Below are 18,224 nucleotides of genomic sequence, written 5' to 3' on the forward strand. Positions count from 1 at the left end.
GGCTGATCCATGGCGGATTCCATGGTGTATCTTTCCTCATTGTTTTGCCACGGCTTCTTTTCAACCCATTGTTTCTTTGGACCCGCCCATGGCTGCGATCCGGTTTTCTGCCTTTGGCTTCCGCTGGCGCCGGAATTATCCTGCACCGCGGCTACATGCTGTGGACCATACCCTCGATCCGGAAACTCTTCCCTTCGTTTGTTTTTCCTATTATCCCGGTATTGCTCTTGGCGTTGCTGAGGCTGGTTTGTTTGTTCCGGCTCAGCTTGTACTGCCGGTTGCATTGGGTCTCCCAATGCGTAGCTATCCGCCACACGTATCATTTCTGCCAAAGTTGTTGGCATGTTTCTCTGTAGCTTTTGCCACAGAGGTGAACCTCTTCTGCACCCGTTGCAAAACAAAGCAATGGCTTGTGCCTCTATCACCCCTTCACAGGAGTTTCTTGTGGAGTTCCACCGGGTTAGGTAATCTCGATCTGTTTCATTGGAGCGCTGCACGCATAAAGCGAGCTGCGGCAGCTTGTTTGGCCTCCGGTAGGTGCTACTGAAATTGCTTACAAAGGCCTCCTCAAAGTCCAGCCAGCCATTTATACTTCCTGCCGGCAAATTGTTTAGCCAGATGCGCGCTGGTCCTACCAGGAAAGATGGTACGATTCTTACAGCCCAGCGCCGGTTTCCTCCACCAGTGACAGTTCCTCCGCCGCCGGCAACATATACTGCGGTCACGTAATCCGCGAGCCAGTCTTCCGGCTTGGTGGTGTCATCGTAAGTTTTAGTGTCACGGGGCAACGTGAAGTTGCGAACCGGTGGCTCCTCCCTCATGATCCTTGGGCCAAAACATTTAGGGCCTGGAGGACCCTCTGCCTCCACTATCTCAGATAAATATACCCTATCCAGCCTGTGCCTCGCATCCCGGTCTGGTAGGCATCTTTCGCCTAACCGGTCTCCCAACGGATTCCGGTAAGCTGCAATTCTCTCAGCTCTTGAATCAACCTCTTCATATCTTTCCGGTACCGCGGCTCTTGCCTGCCGGTACCTTGGCGGAGGCATTTCCTCTTCCACGTACGCTGCTCTTGCAGCGCGAAAATCTTGCCCACTTTGTTCTTTGCCGGCATAATCTCTTGCGGCGTAACCGTTTTCGGCATAGGCACCTGCTGCCCCTTGATTTTTTCTACCGGCCTCGTACCGCCCGGCTTGTTGTTTTCCGGCAAGTACCGGATCGTACACAGTCATTTGCTGTGCATTCGCTTTTTCTTTTCTCTTGTCCGGATGGGGGGACGACGCCTGCCCTTGGGACTTGCTACCGGCATTTTTTGTTGAACGCGTGGATTTTGAAGCCACAGCCTTGTTCAGCTTAGCCAGCTGCTCAGCGTTTTGCTACTCGATGGTTTCAAGCAGCTCCCAGACGCGCTCTTCCTGCTTTGCCAGAGCGTCCCCGGAAAGCGATTCACATGGCTCTACGGCAGCCTTAGCAGCTTTTATGGTTTTATCCGGGCTACTGTACTTAGGTTTCTCTATGATGCTCACAGATATAGAGACACTTTTTCCGGTAAGAACTTCCTTACGCAAATCCTGATCTAGATTGCGAGCTCTAAGCCGGTTCTCCGGTTGCCTAGCCGGATGAGCGCTAACAGAAGCAAAGCCATGGGCAGCGTTATACTCACGTAGGGTTAAGTTCAGCTCGCGCTGCGCCCGGATGATGTCGTTGCCGTTCTTGAGCAGCCTCTGGCGTTCTGCCTCCAGCTCCGCCTGAGCCGCTGCCGGGTCGATGTTCTGCGCGATGGGCGTGGCGAGGACGTTCATCGCCGCTTGGAGTGGAGTTTCCGGTAGCGCTGCGGAAGCGCCCGCAACCACCTGGTCACGTTCGGTCGGCGGCTTGGCCGTGCGCGTGGACTTTGTCGGTCCAGCGCCTTCCGCCGCAGCTCCTTTGCCGGCGTCCCCTGCGCCAACGACCAGCACCTCGACGCTGCCGGCGGCGCGGCCGCTGGGAAGCGCAGATCTTGGCGGATCCGGAGCCACCAGCACCGGCGAGAGGCACTGGCGCTCGGGGACGATGCCGTAGTAGACGCGGAAGCTCCCGAGCTCGACGGTGTGCTTCTTCTTGGGGAACTTACCGCCGCTGGCGAAGTAGCCTGTGTTGTCGTTGATGAAGTCCATGTCGAGGACGCGGTCGACGAGCGCGGTGACGACACGCTCGCCGTCGATGGTGAGGAGGCCCGCCCGAATATGAACTCCAGCAAGCGCAGCTGCTGGCCCCACGGTGGGCGCCAACTGTCGTTGTGGTGAAAAGACAGATGCCATGGGATGGCTTAAGTTGGGGCCGAATGTGCGCTAGAGGATTCGGGGGAGGGTTTTGGATTAGATTGGACGAACTTCCGGATGCTTTCCTCAAGAACACAACCAAAGGCAGCGATACAAGAAGAAGAACACAAGGAAGAACTCTGCTCTAGATCTTTCTCTTTATTGATCTCAACGGGATACAAGTTTTTGGACACAGAACCTCACCTTGTATCATACATACATAACATACATGCCCGTAATGGGAGTACCCCCTCTCCTTATATAGGGGAGAGGTGGCTTACATAGCAAGGAACCCTAATGGCATCTTTGACTAGACAAACTACTTTTACAAAGTCACTTTAATCATAAACGGCGGCGCCGGTATCTTTAATCAGGGAGGCTGACGTCCTCCGGCTGCTTTTGGCGCCATCCTCCCCTTTGGCGTCAGGGCTTCGTTTAAAGCTACTTTGCTTAGCTCATCTTTGTCCTCTAGCTCTGAAGAGAATCTTTGACCAGCTTTGCCGACATGCTCTTCTTACCGGTAGCCCGGTGTCTTCTTTACCCGGTTCCGGTATACCCCTCTGGGGGATACCGGCTTAGCTTTACTTAGCCAAACACTTAACCTTGTCCTCCGGTATGAACATTAACCCGGTATCTTGATGGCTCAAACCATCTGGTTTGGCATGCCTTTGGCATACCGGGGGTCATCCCCCCAACACATGGAGCCCACAAGTCAGTGAGAATGGAGCCCATAAGTCGTTTGGTATCTAACTATCCATCATTTGGGTCTGAAATCCTGGAATTCATTTTGAAATTCTATAGGTGGGCTGTTTGGTTTCCACAGAATTGGGCCATCATTTCATTTAGGAAATCCAGCAAAATGATACTATGGGTAAACACAATTCCGAGCTGAGACCTGTCATTTGCGTTTCTCTATGGAAGCCATTTACAAATTTAATATTGAATGCTGCTGTCATTTGCAATTCCTGTAGCAACTAAACAAGTGTTCATTTCTGAAATTACAATGTAAATGAAATTAATACATGTATTCATTTCAACATGCTGCAAACGAAATGAAATCCTGGCTACCAAACGACCTCTAAGGGGAAAAAGGGGGAAGGGTGCATTAGATAGGGTTCATATAAGCTCTAGGTAGGAGGTTAGCATGAGAGAGTCTATTAGTCTGCTGGTGGGATCTTCCTGGAGTAAGATGCATGTTGGCGATTCTCGACAAGATCAATCTTTAAAAAAATGGTTATCACGTATTAGTAACAAGTGTAGAACACCGCATGGGATGATAGGGATCATATAAGCCCCATTCCTATGTAAGAGCCGATCAAGTGTCAGGCTGCTAGTACAATTCGAATTTATTGTTTCATGTAATGCACCATGTGTCTACGTGTCATCATGGACTAAAGCTTATATAGTTCATGGTGTGTGTATGGCGCTAACATGATAGTTTTACTACTAATTGTTGCCTCTCACCTACTCCACCTACCATATTCACCCTCTTGCTCCCTGCAGTATAAAATATCTACCACATAGCCTCTCTATCCCCGAAATAGGTTAGATCATTTTTGGTCCGTAGCCGGCTAATGGCTCTGTCATGCCACCACCGTTATAGAACTTATAGGAATGGGAGGTACGAGGAAAGAAATAGATGCTGCTATGAATGCACTGTCTTGGATTTATATATCGGACAATGCCCTCCAGCATGTCCAAAGGAGAATGTTGCGGATCGCGGAAAGCCTGTGCTCCTCCTTCCATGCAAAAGCGACCAGAACGGCGCAACCGTCTGCCTACACTCCTCTCATTCGAGCCAGCGAACTTCTAAAAGCGCGAAGCGGAGGACCTGCAAAGGAATGGAGAAGGCATGTCTTAGGGCTTAAACCCCGTCCTTCACGTCGTCGTTGGTGGCCGCTTGAGGACATATCGTACGTCGATGTCTCTCCCATGTCGATGGTTAGAGCTTTAGAGGAGCACTGTCTTGGACAGATCGAGGCACTGAAATGAAGGGCAACGGCAACTCCTCGTCTTTGCTGATGCTCGAAACATTGGCGGGGGAGGCAGTCACAAACTTCAGCTTGCTCTTCATGCAAATCTGGTAGGATCTGGACTGCCTGATGCCGATGAAAAGGACGAAGGTACATAAGAACAAGAACAATAGTAGAGTCGACTGCTGGCTCTAGTATATTGCAACGTCATCTATAAGTGATCTTATAACTAACATGTACAATAATGAGTTACAAAAAAGTACTACTTTTGTGGTACATGGTCCACAATCCACTCTCACAAAGTAACTATAAGCACATTCTAAAGCTAGCTCTTGCATGATATCTTATTTATATTTTCTCCTCTTCTCTCTCCCAGCTAGATTATAATATTTAATCTCTTAGAACCAGCTGACTAGGCTCTATTGTAACGTGTCAGAGACACTAATACGTGCGCTTGATGTGATCACGTGTTGACCACCTCGCTGTGTTAAGTTCACGGCACTAGTACCAACGTGAGCACCCACACCACACGCATCATATTGAAGGACGCAAAATTAAAGAATTTTACTTACTCAAGAAAAATTTATGGTAGAATTGATAGAGCTAGCCCGCCTCAAGGTTTTCTGAACACAAGCAGGGGCCGAGATGGACTCCAAGCTTTCATTATGATTGAAGTCTGGCAGATTTGAGTTGAGCAGCCATCATACATGTGGTTGTTTTTAAACATTCACATGGTTCATGATAAGATAATCTATGCTTTTTATCCAGTTTTTGTTTTCTATTTTTTATTTAGTAACTTATTTCGTGTTTTTGTGGCTATTTTTCTACGGCCCACTATAAAGTCATGTCTGCATATTAAGCCTCTATCTTTAAGATGATACAAGTTTTATGGTGATTGGTATTTTTAATAACCGTCCATTCATCTCGATCTGATGGTGGTAAATAGACGGAACAAAACTAACGAAACCAAAAATATGGGACCGGAACCAAAATTGGTGGGACCGAAATCTCTAATATATTTTATGAACAGTATACAAAACGAGCGTCCTTTTGCGTGGCCGAAGCGTCCGATGAAACTGCATGAATCTTAAAACAACAAGTAATTGAACATATATGTGCACACATCTTAAAGCAACAACAATTTGAGCATCTCTCACCGTGGTCTCACCATTCATCCTCTCACTCTCTCGCTGATGGGTCTCGCGGCGGCGGACGTTGGCCGGAGATAGGCTTGCAAGGAGCGGCCGTCGGCGGCGCAAGTTCACATCTTCGGTAAGGTTGTCCTCCTCTAGTTCTTTCCCCTTTCTTGATTCCAATTCCCAAATTCATATATGATCCCGTATGTGTACTGCAACCAAAGGGTATCATAGAACATATCCTCAGATTGCCAAAAGAATCTAGATCTATAGAAATCCAATCTTTTTCGTACCCAACAGGTATCTCTAGAAAAGATAACATGAACATAGGTAAGCTTGTTAAAACTAAATTGATAATCAAATGTTTCGAGCATCACAGAAATCAAATGAATCTGCAGGGTTCGAAGGGAATGAACAATATAGCATCCTCATCTCTGTCATGTGGTGACCTCACATTCTCGAAAACGAGGTGCAAATCGGCGACAGCAAGATGAAGTGTTGCTCGCTCGTGCAAGGCGTCGCTGGCCTCCCCACCGCACTTCCGTCAAGGCCAAGGTGCTGGACCTTTCCCTCTACGTGTCGCTCGCGCTCAAGCTGGTCATCAACGACTTTGGTTGTGCCGTCTGGCCCAGCTATACCTGCACCTAAGCCATCCATCCCACATACCAACGCATGCATCCAGTGCATCTCCAGTTCTCCTGTTTTCCACAAGTTTGAAATTATTAAGGTTGTTTGGTTGATGAAGCCACTTGCTTCTGGGTTATTCATTTAGTACATTTATTTTTTATTACTACATCATTTGGTTTGATATTCATCTTGTAAGATTTGTATATATCCAGATCCTATGAAATTTGTCATTGTGTAACTATCTCCTATTTATTCAAAATGCAATTCGATATATCAATGCGGGTAGCAGGCTTCATCCCTCCATTCTTGTCTGCAGCACTCCTCCAAACAAAAACACGAATGTTCAGTTTCTTCTGATGGTTGCACTAGGTTTCAAAAAATGTTGGGAATGTGGTTCAAAAAGAGTCATGAATCTGAAATGTATGTTCACAACAAAGGGTGGGTAGCATTTGCAACCCATGAAAAATATGCAGTGGCATTGATCACTAAAATTTTCACAGATTTAATATGCACATCAGAACTCGTACTCAAAATAAAGAGCTGAGATGGATTCCTTCCAGCACGACGGTAATGACTTTCCAGGTGTCACTCACAAAGGTAGCATCAATATTCATATGCACAGATCGAACTCTATCAAGCAACAAACTCTCAGTTTGAGGCTATGCTAGCTATGTTCTTCTACCTCAAGCTTTTAAGATGTACATCTTTGCACACCATGCGCTAGGAGCAGACTCCAGCGAGCTCAAGTACTTGCTATTCCCTGCCAACATCAATGTCAAAGTCATCCAGGGCATCCCCCATTCCCCCGTCAACTCGTTGGCGAGCTCAATTTCCATCACCACGTCCCGGACTGGAGCTTGACCATGGCTTGCACTTGCTTCTTCGTCATTCACATCTGCTTCATCGATCATCACTTCATCATGGTTCCCAGCTTCTCCATTGTTGTTCATTGTAGCCTATTAACATTGTTATACCTTCGTCTGGTACTTGCAGCTAAGAAGACATGCATTTAGCAAAAATATAAATCTAACATTTAGAACAGCACATGATATGGTACTAAGGTTAATGTGCAGAGTAGTATTCAATAAGTTACAAAATAATGACAGCAAACATATATACCTGCATGAATTTAAATTGTGCCGAACTGAAAGAAACACGAGCCACCATTATGACCATTATAATATGCTACCACTCCTTCAAAAAGCTCTGGCATTACATAGCTATTAGAGGCAAAAAAAATCATGCATTAGGAAACAATGTAACTCAAAGCTAGAATGCTAAACAGGTCTCACACTTGGAGAGCCACCACTAGAATAAGTTACAAATGTCAAGTTGTTCTTAATGAAAATCCACAAAGATCAAACAGAGATGTACAACACATCTAGAATGCCACATTGTGGGAATCGCTGGTCAATAACTGCACATCAGTAAATCTTAAAATCGGAAGGTCAAGGAATAATGGTTCAATTCAGCAACATAGTAATTTAGTGGAGACATGATCATTTGATCCTTATCCTGATCCTTGAGGGAGGGGGGTGGCGGCGGCTGTGACGGAGGGAGGGGGCGGCGGTGGCTGGCGGCTGCGACGGAGGGAAGGGTGGCGGCGAAGTCTGGCGGCTGCAGCGGAGGGAGGGGGCGGTGGCTCACGTCTGCGATGGAGGAGAGGGCCGGCCGCGGCGGCTGGCGTCTGTGATGGAGAAGAGAGGGCGGCCAGCGGTTGCGACAGCGGGAGGGCGGCGGCGGCTGGTGGCTGCGATGAAGGAGAGGGTGCGTCCGTGGCGGCTGGCGGCGCGATTAAGGAGAGGGTAGCGGCCAGGGCGGGCGCTCGTGGAAGGAGGATTTGATGATTTTTTTTCTGATTATAATTTGATGAGTTAACCTTTAGAATTGGTGAATTATTATAGGTGTTACACATCGATTTAATCAACGGCTATGAAAAAATACATTAGACGGAACACAAATTTTATTAAAATTTTATTAGACGGAGCCAAAGTTCCGTGCCAATCACCATAAAAGAGCTCGATCTTGTATTCTCATCCAGGGATGGCGTACGGGCTCTCTACCTCGCGGGCGCGCCCATTGTTAGAGTATATCACATCTAGGCTATATTAGGTAGTTTAAGATTGTACACCAATTCTATCTCTACTAGGCTTCTTGTCCTCCAAGTCTCTAGTACTATATAAACAGCCCAAGAGGCTCAATATAATCACCAATTACCGTATACTAATACAATCAATATTCCGCAATCTATCATGGTATCAGAGCGGTTCTTTCTGCGACCTAGGGTTTAGCCACCCACCGCTTCCGCCGTCCCCGGGGAGATCGATCACCATGATCTCCACCGGGGGCATCCGATCTCGTTGCTAAGTTTTTCTTTAGATTAGTTTCGTAGTTTAGCAAATTTTGTTTCAGATCTATTTCTTTCTCTATTTTTCTTTAGCCACCAAATAGTCTGCTCGTCATGTTGTCACCACGCGCCACGCCTTCATGCGCCGTCGCCGACTTCTCCAACCGCACGCCGCCACCATGTCGGATCATCTTCGCCAACACCAACCGGGACACCCGTCCCAAGTATGCGCCTCGCCATCAACAAAGGGCCGCATCATCGTCGCTAGTCATCATCGCCGACCACCATCTACACCAACAACTCTGCCGCACGTACTGCATCATCGCCGTCATCACCAATCAAGGTCTTCGTCACCGCCAACGGGTTCTGCGTCGCCGCGCTCCTGCATGTAGATGAATAAAACGGGTTCGATCCCCGACATCTACTACCGCTACAGTTCAATCGACATAAAAAACCACCTCGTCATCTTCGTCCACAATGACCATACCGCCAGAGTTGCAGTCTAATTTTTTGTTTGCACCGCATGTGCTCAATTTTCTTCTTGCAACCACTTCGTCTACTCCGGCGCATACGGCGCGCAATCGACCGTACACGGAGGCCTTCTCTGCTACTTCATCCAACTCTGGCGCGCATGGCTCATGGTGGTCCCTGTCTTCGCATGCCCGGTACCGACAACACCGGTGCATGCCTTCGTCCCCGGCGCGCTCCCGAGCCCGGCAAGTTCGGCGCGGCGTGTCGCCTACCTCAACTACCACAAATCCAGCTACGTCTACCTCGAGTTGACTACCGCTGCAACCGCCTTTTATTTTATCACTATGGCGACTTCCCCCGGGCTCAAGACGACACCGACCACAACAACATCATCATCAAGAACTTCATCAACGGTGATAAATCACACGGCACCATCGACCACGATAACAACGGCTTCATCGACATCGGCATCAAGGGGCTGCACCACGTCTTCGGCTTCTTCTCCAGTCGGACCGATCGCGTCACTACCGATCCGACTGCGGGGGGTGTTAGAGTATATCAAGTCTAGGCTATATTAGGTAGTTTAAGATTGTACTCCAATTCTATCTCTACTAGGCTTCTTGTCCTCCAAGTCTATAGTACTATATAAACAGCCCAAGAGGCTCAATTTTTTTTCGATAAAGGGAATATATTAATATAAAAAAGATACCAATTACACCCAGCCTCTGCAACAACGCACCACCCTAATGGCACTACGGATGCACACAGCCAAAAAAAGGAAAAGAAAACTAAAAAACAAAAGTCCCGCTGCAGTATCTTGGGCCTAACAACACCAATACATCCACCGCCAAGACAACACCTGAAATACAGACTCTCCAAAAACGACGCCTCCAAGAAGGAAACAGTGCTCTAACACTGTCGTCGTCCGATCAACGATCTTAGGTTTTCACCAAGAGGCTCAATGTAATCACCAATTACCGTATATTAATACAATCAATATTCCGCAATCTATCACCCATCTCTAACCCCACAATCAGTCACCATTATCCCACCACTGTTTTGAACATGTTGGCATGGGAGGTACAGGGAATGGATAAGACACAACTGAGATGGGATATACTATAAATTTTCCTCGTTGCACTGCGGATGGCATCCCAAGCTTTACACTTTCAACAATGCCCTGCAGCTCGTCCGAAGTAGAAGCTTCCATAGCTGAGAGGGTATGTGCATTAGAACATGCCTCCTCCCTTGCAAAAGCGCTGCATAACTCCACAAAGAATGACAGAGAGGAGCTGCGAAGAAGAGGCGAAGGAACTTTCGAGGGCCTCGTCCCTTTCCTTTCAGCCACAGCTAGAAGAGACATGTCCACGACCGAGCATCTCATCAGTATCTCTCTTGTGTTCATTAAAGTTCTGACAAGGCGAGGTGTAGTCGCAAGGGGGCTGATTGTGAGATCCATCACGCGAGTAGCTCCCCGCGTGCAACATACTCTACCGGATAGCCTCTCCGACGCGGTGGCAAAGACAATGTGGCTACTCGACATGCACAAATCGCGCGAGATGGGACTGATTCGTCCATGCTCGTATATAGTCGTAGGTACGTGTACTCGAGGAAAAATAAATAAAAGTTTTACGTGTTGGAAGGGTTCATGGATATGGTGAAGGCAAAGCTCTCCCATTCCAAAAATGTTGTCCAAGCATGACGAAAATTTGTTCCAAAATTGATGCGGTCACTAGACCACCAACTGGTTGGGGGAGTGGATATACAAATCTAACGGAGAAAATTTCTCTGGGAGAGGGCCGCAGCTCCTCCTACGTGAGGCCCCTCTCCAGATTTCTCCACGTGGCTCATTAGCACACATCTCAAAGCAATTTAAACCTCCACCGATCCCTCCGTATCTCAAAGCAGGAGGATCCCGCGTCGCCATGGAAGGCGTCGGACAGCCGCCTCCGTCGCCAGAAAGGTCCGGCGTCTGTCTATGTTAAAGCCGACTAGTACCTCCCCTGCGTGTCCCCGAGGCAGTAGGCGACAGGTGACCAAGCAATCGTAGGACGGCTGGGCGTTTAACTTCCAACTTTGAACTTCTCTGTCATTCACGGTTTCCGGCGAGCACGTATCAACAATTAGCCTTCTAAATCTTCTTCCTAATCCAGCAATCTACACGAGCTAGCAATTTTACTGCAGAAAACTCTACAAACAACGTCCGGTTCGCACATATTTGTAAAATTACTCTAAGAAGATTCCCCAAGCTGTCCTTGCATTGCAACGCTGCTCAACCGAGCTCTCGATAATGCAGACACAACCGGTGCTGGCTTCACCTCTGCAAGTGCAAAGAAGCAAAAGGAAACGATGATACAAAAACAGGACGAAAGCCTTATTAAACGTCTAAACTGGCAGTGGATTACTCATCTACCGATTAGGAGACTATTTGCAGCCGCGTGAGCGGCCGCCGCCGTCACTCGTCGCCACCTAGTGTAGATCATAATGTTTCAATTATTGCAAGCAGGGATGGGCGCACCAGCTGGATCCCATGTGCAGGGAAGACAGCGACGGCGGGTCGAGGGCGCGTTGGCCGCTGGACCTTCACGTCGTGGGCGGCACCGCGCTTGTTTGTGAGAGACCGGAGGGTGAATGGGGAATTTTCTGACTTTGACGATAAGGTGGAGAAGGAGGTTCTAATTGCTTTGAGATGTGTGCTAATGAGCCACGCGGAGAAATCTGGACAGGGGCCTCACATAGGAGGAGCTGCGGCCCTCTCCCAGGGAATTTTTTTCCAAATCTAACATCTGAGTTCAAATCCTCACGGATCCAAATTAAGGTTCCTATTTATACTTCAGGCCTAGATCGGTCCTGGTACTCATGCAATTCGTCTTGAGAACTATGCTTTAATCTTAAACAAGATAAAAAATCTTAGTACTCATGCCAAATAACTGTGTGCATTCCTGGTTGGTGCAGAGGCCGGGAAGTGAAATTCTCCCCATTTTTAAGGTGTCGTTAGCCCAACAATATCCGTCTCTTTATAATATTGTCCAACAAAAAAATGTGTTGACATCTACAGTTTTGGGTCAATCTCCTATTAATATTGGTTTTAGGAGATCCCTTAATAAACATAAGTGGAATATGTGGTTACACTTATGTAAGCGCTTAATGTCGGTACAACTGACAACGAAAATAACAAGTTTGTCTGGAAGCTAACAGACTCGGGTTTGTTTTCATAAATCCATGTACCTTGGTCTTATGAACGGTCAAGATCCCCCTTAAGATAAAGATTTTTATGTAGTTTTTTAGTAATAAGGTGTTGCTTACTAAGAATAATTTGATAAAGAGGTTGTCAAAAATGTTGTGTCTGTGATAATAATGAGACGATTGATCACTTGTTTCTTTCTTATCCGTTTGCAAAATTAATTTGGAGAATGATATTTTTTGCTTATAACATTCCTCCTCCATCTAATATCACTAATATCTTTTGTAATTGGTTGAATGAGGTGAATAAGAAAGATAAAGAGCATATTCATATTGGTATTTCTGCGATTTGCTGGTCTATATGGATAAGTAGAAATGACATTGTGGTTAATAAACAAAAGGGAACCAATTTTTTGCAGGTTATTCTTCGTGCGGTGCATTGGATACAGCTTTGGACATACCTTCTCCCGGAGGACCAGCGGGATACTATGGCTACTGGATGCAACCGAATTTTGACGGTTGGACAAGACTGCTATTTCCAGGCTACTGGATGGCGGCACATTAAAAGAATTGAAGATGGATAGATTTTGTTTGCTTTTCATCTTTGTTTGGCTGAATATTGTCGCAGCCTTAGCTTCCATATGATTGTAATAAGTATACATTTTGGACCTATTTTTTAATAAAAGACATGGTTGTGTGCATCTATTGATGCAGAGGCCGGAGCAATGCTCTCATATCGAAAAAAACTAGACCACCATACAGCTAGAGCTAGCCGGCCCTCAATATCCATGAGGCAGATTACACTTGAACAACCAACGTGTGGTTGTTTCCTCCTTGAAATAGGCTTTCGTCCCGCTTTATAAATAAATCCGCAATAGCCGAACCGATACAAGGTGGAGAGATGAACCTCTTACAAAGCAGATCAAAGATAAAACGGAAAAAGAACACAGAAAACCCGAACTTGCCACCGGAGACAATGGCACGAAACCAAGTCGAGTCGGGACTCCACAACGACGCCCCCAAGAGGGTAACGACGCAGTGCGTCGCCGCCGTCGAGACCGCGAGGTCTAAGGTTTTCACCTGAGCCATACCACGGGGTGGATACCCACAATGACGCCCCCAAGAGGGTTACGACACCCGCATGCATCGCCGTTGTTGGTGCCGTGGTGCTGAGTTTTCACCCGGAAGCATCCGCACACCGCACCCAAAACTCAGCCGCCCCCTTTCCCCAAGTCAGGCTTCCGAAACATGATCTGGGAGTTGCCAAAGCCGAAGCGCCACCAACACCAGGATCCCCCATCGTCTGCTCCTCGCCATCCCCATGACTGAAGAGAGAGACCACCACCACTGCCACGTTGCCCACAGTAGAGCCACCCACACAGTCCACCTTCCGGGACCGTCGCCCCGGCATCCCCACGAACTCGAGCCCATGGCTTGGTCGGCACACCGCAACACGAAACGGGCAGGGCATGACAGCACCATAGCATGCAACCGTCAAAGCAAGTGGCAACCTAGGGGAGGGGATCCACCCACCACCACCAGAGGAACACGCCGTCCGGACGCAGTAGCATGGCCGAGAAGGCCTAGATCAGGCCCGGCCGCCTGCCAGGCCACGATCAAGCCACTTAGCCAAGCCGCCGAGCTGTTGCGCCTAGGCTACCGCCGCCATCCATCTGCAGCTTCATGCCAAACCTACCCAAGCCACCACCGAGCCGCCATGTGCTAGCCATATGCCATGAACGGCGTCGCCACAACCTCACTCCTCGCAAGACGGCCCGGCCGAGACCGCACACCACCGCAAAGAAGCACCCCCACCACGACGCTCGGGGACATAGCCACACCGTTACAGTAGCCAGAACAACGCCTCCACCTTCTCGGACGTAGGAGGAACCTTCTCGGACGTAAGAGGAACCCCACCTGGCCCAGATCCGGTACCAGCAGTGGTGCAGCATGGGATGGGCTCCATCGGCATTGGCCGCATCCAGACCCTCCAGACCCAGGACTAGGCCCACCCGGCCCAAATCGGGGCCCGCCTGGCCCCAACCTGAGCGGCGCCACCACCAGCATCTCCCCTCCGCCGCTGCCTTCCGCCGCCGCCCATCGCTGCACGCCGCGCCCGCCCACCCCTCCGCCACGAGCTGCCGTCGACCTGCCTCACCGCCACCGCTGGACCAAGCTCGAAGAGCCCCTAGGAGCACCGCCGTCATCCGCTACTGCCCCGCGCAGAGCCGCCACGCGAGCGGGTAAAGGAGGTCCCGCCGTCCCCGGCACCGCGCAGGCTTTGCCCGGCAGCCCTCGCCGGTGGCGGCGGAGGAGGAGGTGTGGAGGTGAGGGGGGCTAGGGTTCGCCCAATCATCGCCCGCGGGGACGACCGGAGCGAAGGGTTTTTCACAGAGGTAGACTGTGATAAGCTAATCTAGTTTCTATGATCAATTATAAAGTAAATTTAACATATCACAGTTAATGATCGATCACAAACTAAGCCTCTGCATAACTACTTAGGAGCGCATCACAGTTCAACTTTTTTAACACTATATCGCGCGTGCAGTTCACCTAGTGTTCGGAATGTTGTAGGACATGCCACACCCATTGCTAGTTTGTACAATACAATATCATATGCATGAAAGAAGTTGCTAGAATAAAACCACCACATTTCAGGCTAAATATCAACTTTGTTACCACTCTACGTTTTGGGAACAAAAAAACTACCACATTTTTTCTTGGTTGTTTCAGAAAACACTAATCTACAATTGTACGCGAATTGACACCGAATTTGCCAAGTGCAACCCATTAGTCAGAGCTAGGTGGCATAATTTTCTGAGGTGGGCTAGGTTCCACACGTCAGGATAATAAATAAAATAAATCTAAATATCTAAAAAAAAATCCCCTGGCCATCCTTTCTTCCTCGCGCAACCACCACCTCCGCCTCCGGTGGGAGTAGTCCTCTCTGCCGCCCTTGCTCGCGGCTGAACATCTCCATCATCACCGCGCGGGATCCCTCTTCATCTGCGCCGAGTGAATCAAGTCGAAACACCCTCTGTCGAGTGAGTCGTTGCCTTCATCTCCACCTTCAGCCGCCACTAATCATAGATGATGTGGTCGCCTCCGATTGGCGCTCGACCTCTCTGGGATTCTTTCCATCTTCAAGATGAGCAGCTGATCATCGTGGACCTGTCCATCTGTCCTCCACGTGCTTTGTAGATCCCTGTTGTGTAGCATCGTCATCCACCGCCGTGAGCTGCACCGCAATTGCGGATAGACGCCCACGGGGTCATCGCAACCATGCGGAGTCCAACACACCAGCTCGGCACCACTGCATCATGTGGCTCCATGGCATCGTCTCCACCATCTCTGATCGTGGTCAAGAACTGCAGCTGCGGTACGGGAGCCCGGAGAGCCAACTATAGAGGTGGTGGATGGGGAAAAGGAGGGCAGGAGGCGTGGATGCCATGGGCGGGTGGTGGAGGGAGTTGGGGTGCCATTGGCAGGACCACACCAGCGCCCGCGGCGGTGGTGGTCTCGGGTGCGGAGCAAACAAGGAGAGATGACCTCCCATTTATTTTTTCTAGATACTTTCTATTTTTAATGTGTCTCACAATTGGGACATACATCTACATCAGCAAGTCAACTAGTTGTGTTGCCACCTTAGCCCTGACTAATGATTCCCACTTGGCAGTATCCGTGTCCATTTGCGTTCAATTACATATTACTGCTTTCTGAGACAACCAGCGAAAAACATGATAGTTTTTTGCTCCCAAAACATAAAGTGGTATTAAAGTTAACATTTAACTCGAAATATGGTGGTTTTATGCTAACAACTCGCATGAAAGAGATAGCCATGAAAGTAATCATGACTTGGAAAAGACACGTAATCTGAAATTAATTCTTTCAGCATTCGAGCAGTTATCAGGTCTTAAGATTAATTTCCATAAAAGTGAATTATATTATTTCGGTGATGCCAATGATGATGTCAACCTGTATGTTGAATTATTTGGTTGTGGGATTGGTTGTTTTCCAATCAGTTATCTTGGGATTCAGATTCACTATCGGAGGCTCACGTTGGCTGAATGGAAAATTGTTAAAGAAAGACTTCAAAAACGTCTTACTAGTTGGAAAGGAAAATTACGATTCCTTGGTGGACTCAGTACTTACAAATATGGTATTGTATATGATTTCTTTTTTCCAGTTACCGAAAGGTGTCTTGCATAGATTGAACTATTTCAGATCAAGATTCTTTTGGCAAGGGGATAGTGAGAAGAAAAAGTACCGGTTAACTAAATGGAGTGTTGTATGCCATCCAAAAGATCAAGGTCGACTTGGTGTCCATGATCTTGAAGTTAAGAACAGGGCCTTGCTTGGTAAATGGCTGGCTAGGTTGTTGACGGAGGATGGTGTGTGGCAACAACTACTACGAAAAAGTATATTGGCTCAAAGGTGGTCTCTCAGGTTCTTTGACAACCAGGTGATTCACATTTTTTGGCTGGCATCATGGCAACTAAAAAATATTTTCCCCATTTGGTTCTTTCTCCATTAAGAATGGGGCGGAGATACGGTTCTGGGAGGATAAATGGTTGGGAACAACCACTCTTCGCGAACAGTATCCAACTTTATACAATATTGTTCGCCATAAAGGGGATACCTTGCCCCTCCATAACGTTCAGACATGATCTTCTTGGTCCCCGGCTAGTCGCTTGGAACGAATTGCTTCAGCTTTTGGATTCAATCCACTTGGTTCAAGGGACGGATGAATTTCGTTGGAGTCTCACCAAGAATGGTGTATTTTCGGCCAGCTCCATGTACAAAGCTCTGTGTATTCCGTCACAACCGGTTTTAAATAATAAATCCATCTGGAAGATGAGGACACCTCTTAAAACAAAGGTATTTATTGTAGGGATTCGTAGCATAGAAAACAAAAAATTTCCTACCGCGAGAACGCAATCCAAGCCAAGATGCAATCTAGAAGATGGGAGCAACGAGAGGATGAACGAGACTAACCCTTGAAGATTTTCAAAGCCTACAAGAGGAGGCTCTCGTTGCTGCGGTAGACGATCACTTGCCGCTTTCAAAAGCGCGTAGAAGATCTTGACGGTGCCACAATCGGGCAGCACTGATGTCTACGGGGGCTTCTATTCTTGTAGACAGTGTTGGGCCTCCAAGAGCAGAGGTTTGTAGAACAGCAGCAAGTTTCCCTTAAGTGGATCACCCAAGGTTTATCGAACTCAGGGAGGAAGAGGTCAAAGATATCCCTCTCATGCAACCCTGCAACCACAAAGTAAGAAGTCTCTTGTGTCCCCAACACACCTAATAGGTGCACTAGTTCGGCGAAGAGATAGTGAAATACAGGTGGTATGAATATATATGAGCAGTAGTAACAGTGCCAGAAAAGTGCTTGCTGGCGTGTAGTAAGTAAAGATGTAGCAGAACAGTAAACAAGCAGCGATAGCAGTATTGGAAACAAGGCCTAGGGATTATACTTTCACTAGTGGACACTCTCAACATCGATCACATAATAAAACCACTCTACACTCTCTTGTTGGATGATGAACACCGCTATTTGTGTAGGGCTACAAGAGCACCTCAATGCCGGAGTTAACAAGCTCCACAACATTCGATATTCATGTTTAATTAACCTTAGAGTGCATGATAGATCAACACAACTATACCAAGTACTAACATAGCATGCACACTGTCACCTTCATACTATGAAAGGAGGAATAGATCACATTAATACCATCATAGTAATAGTTAACTTCATAATCTACAAGAGATCATAATCATAAACTACGCCAAGTACTACATGATGCACACACTGTCACCATTACATCATGAAGGAGGAATAGAGTACTTTAATAACATCACTAGAGTAGCACACAGATGAATAGTGATACAAAACATATTGCAATCATAAAGGGATATAAATAAGCAATTCACTATGCCATTCATAACAGTGAATAAGTATTCTGTGAAATATAGCCTAAGAGACCCACACGGTGCACACACTGTCACCTTTACACACGTGGGACAAGGAGTCTCCGGAGATCATATAAGTAAAATTCACTTGACTAGCATAACGACATCTAGATTACAATCATCATCATATGGATCTCAATCATGTAAGGCAGCTCATGAGATCATTATATTGAAGTACATAGGGAGAGAGATGAACCACATAGCTACCGGTACAGCC

General features: G+C 47.7%; 1 long non-coding RNA gene across 1 annotated transcript; it reads right to left on the minus strand.

The window, feature by feature from the left end:
* Window positions 1-6,560: 6,560 nt before the first annotated feature.
* On the minus strand, window positions 6,561-7,507 carry LOC127301465 (uncharacterized). The gene is made up of 2 exons (XR_007852109.2): window positions 7,156-7,507; window positions 6,561-7,029 (listed from the first exon to the last, which is right to left on the minus strand). It is a non-coding gene; the product is annotated as an uncharacterized lncRNA (long non-coding RNA).
* Window positions 7,508-18,224: the final 10,717 nt, after the last annotated feature.

The sequence above is a fragment of the Lolium perenne genome, chromosome 1 (assembly GCF_019359855.2).
Source record: "Lolium perenne isolate Kyuss_39 chromosome 1, Kyuss_2.0, whole genome shotgun sequence".
Taxonomy (NCBI): Eukaryota; Viridiplantae; Streptophyta; class Magnoliopsida; order Poales; family Poaceae; genus Lolium; species Lolium perenne.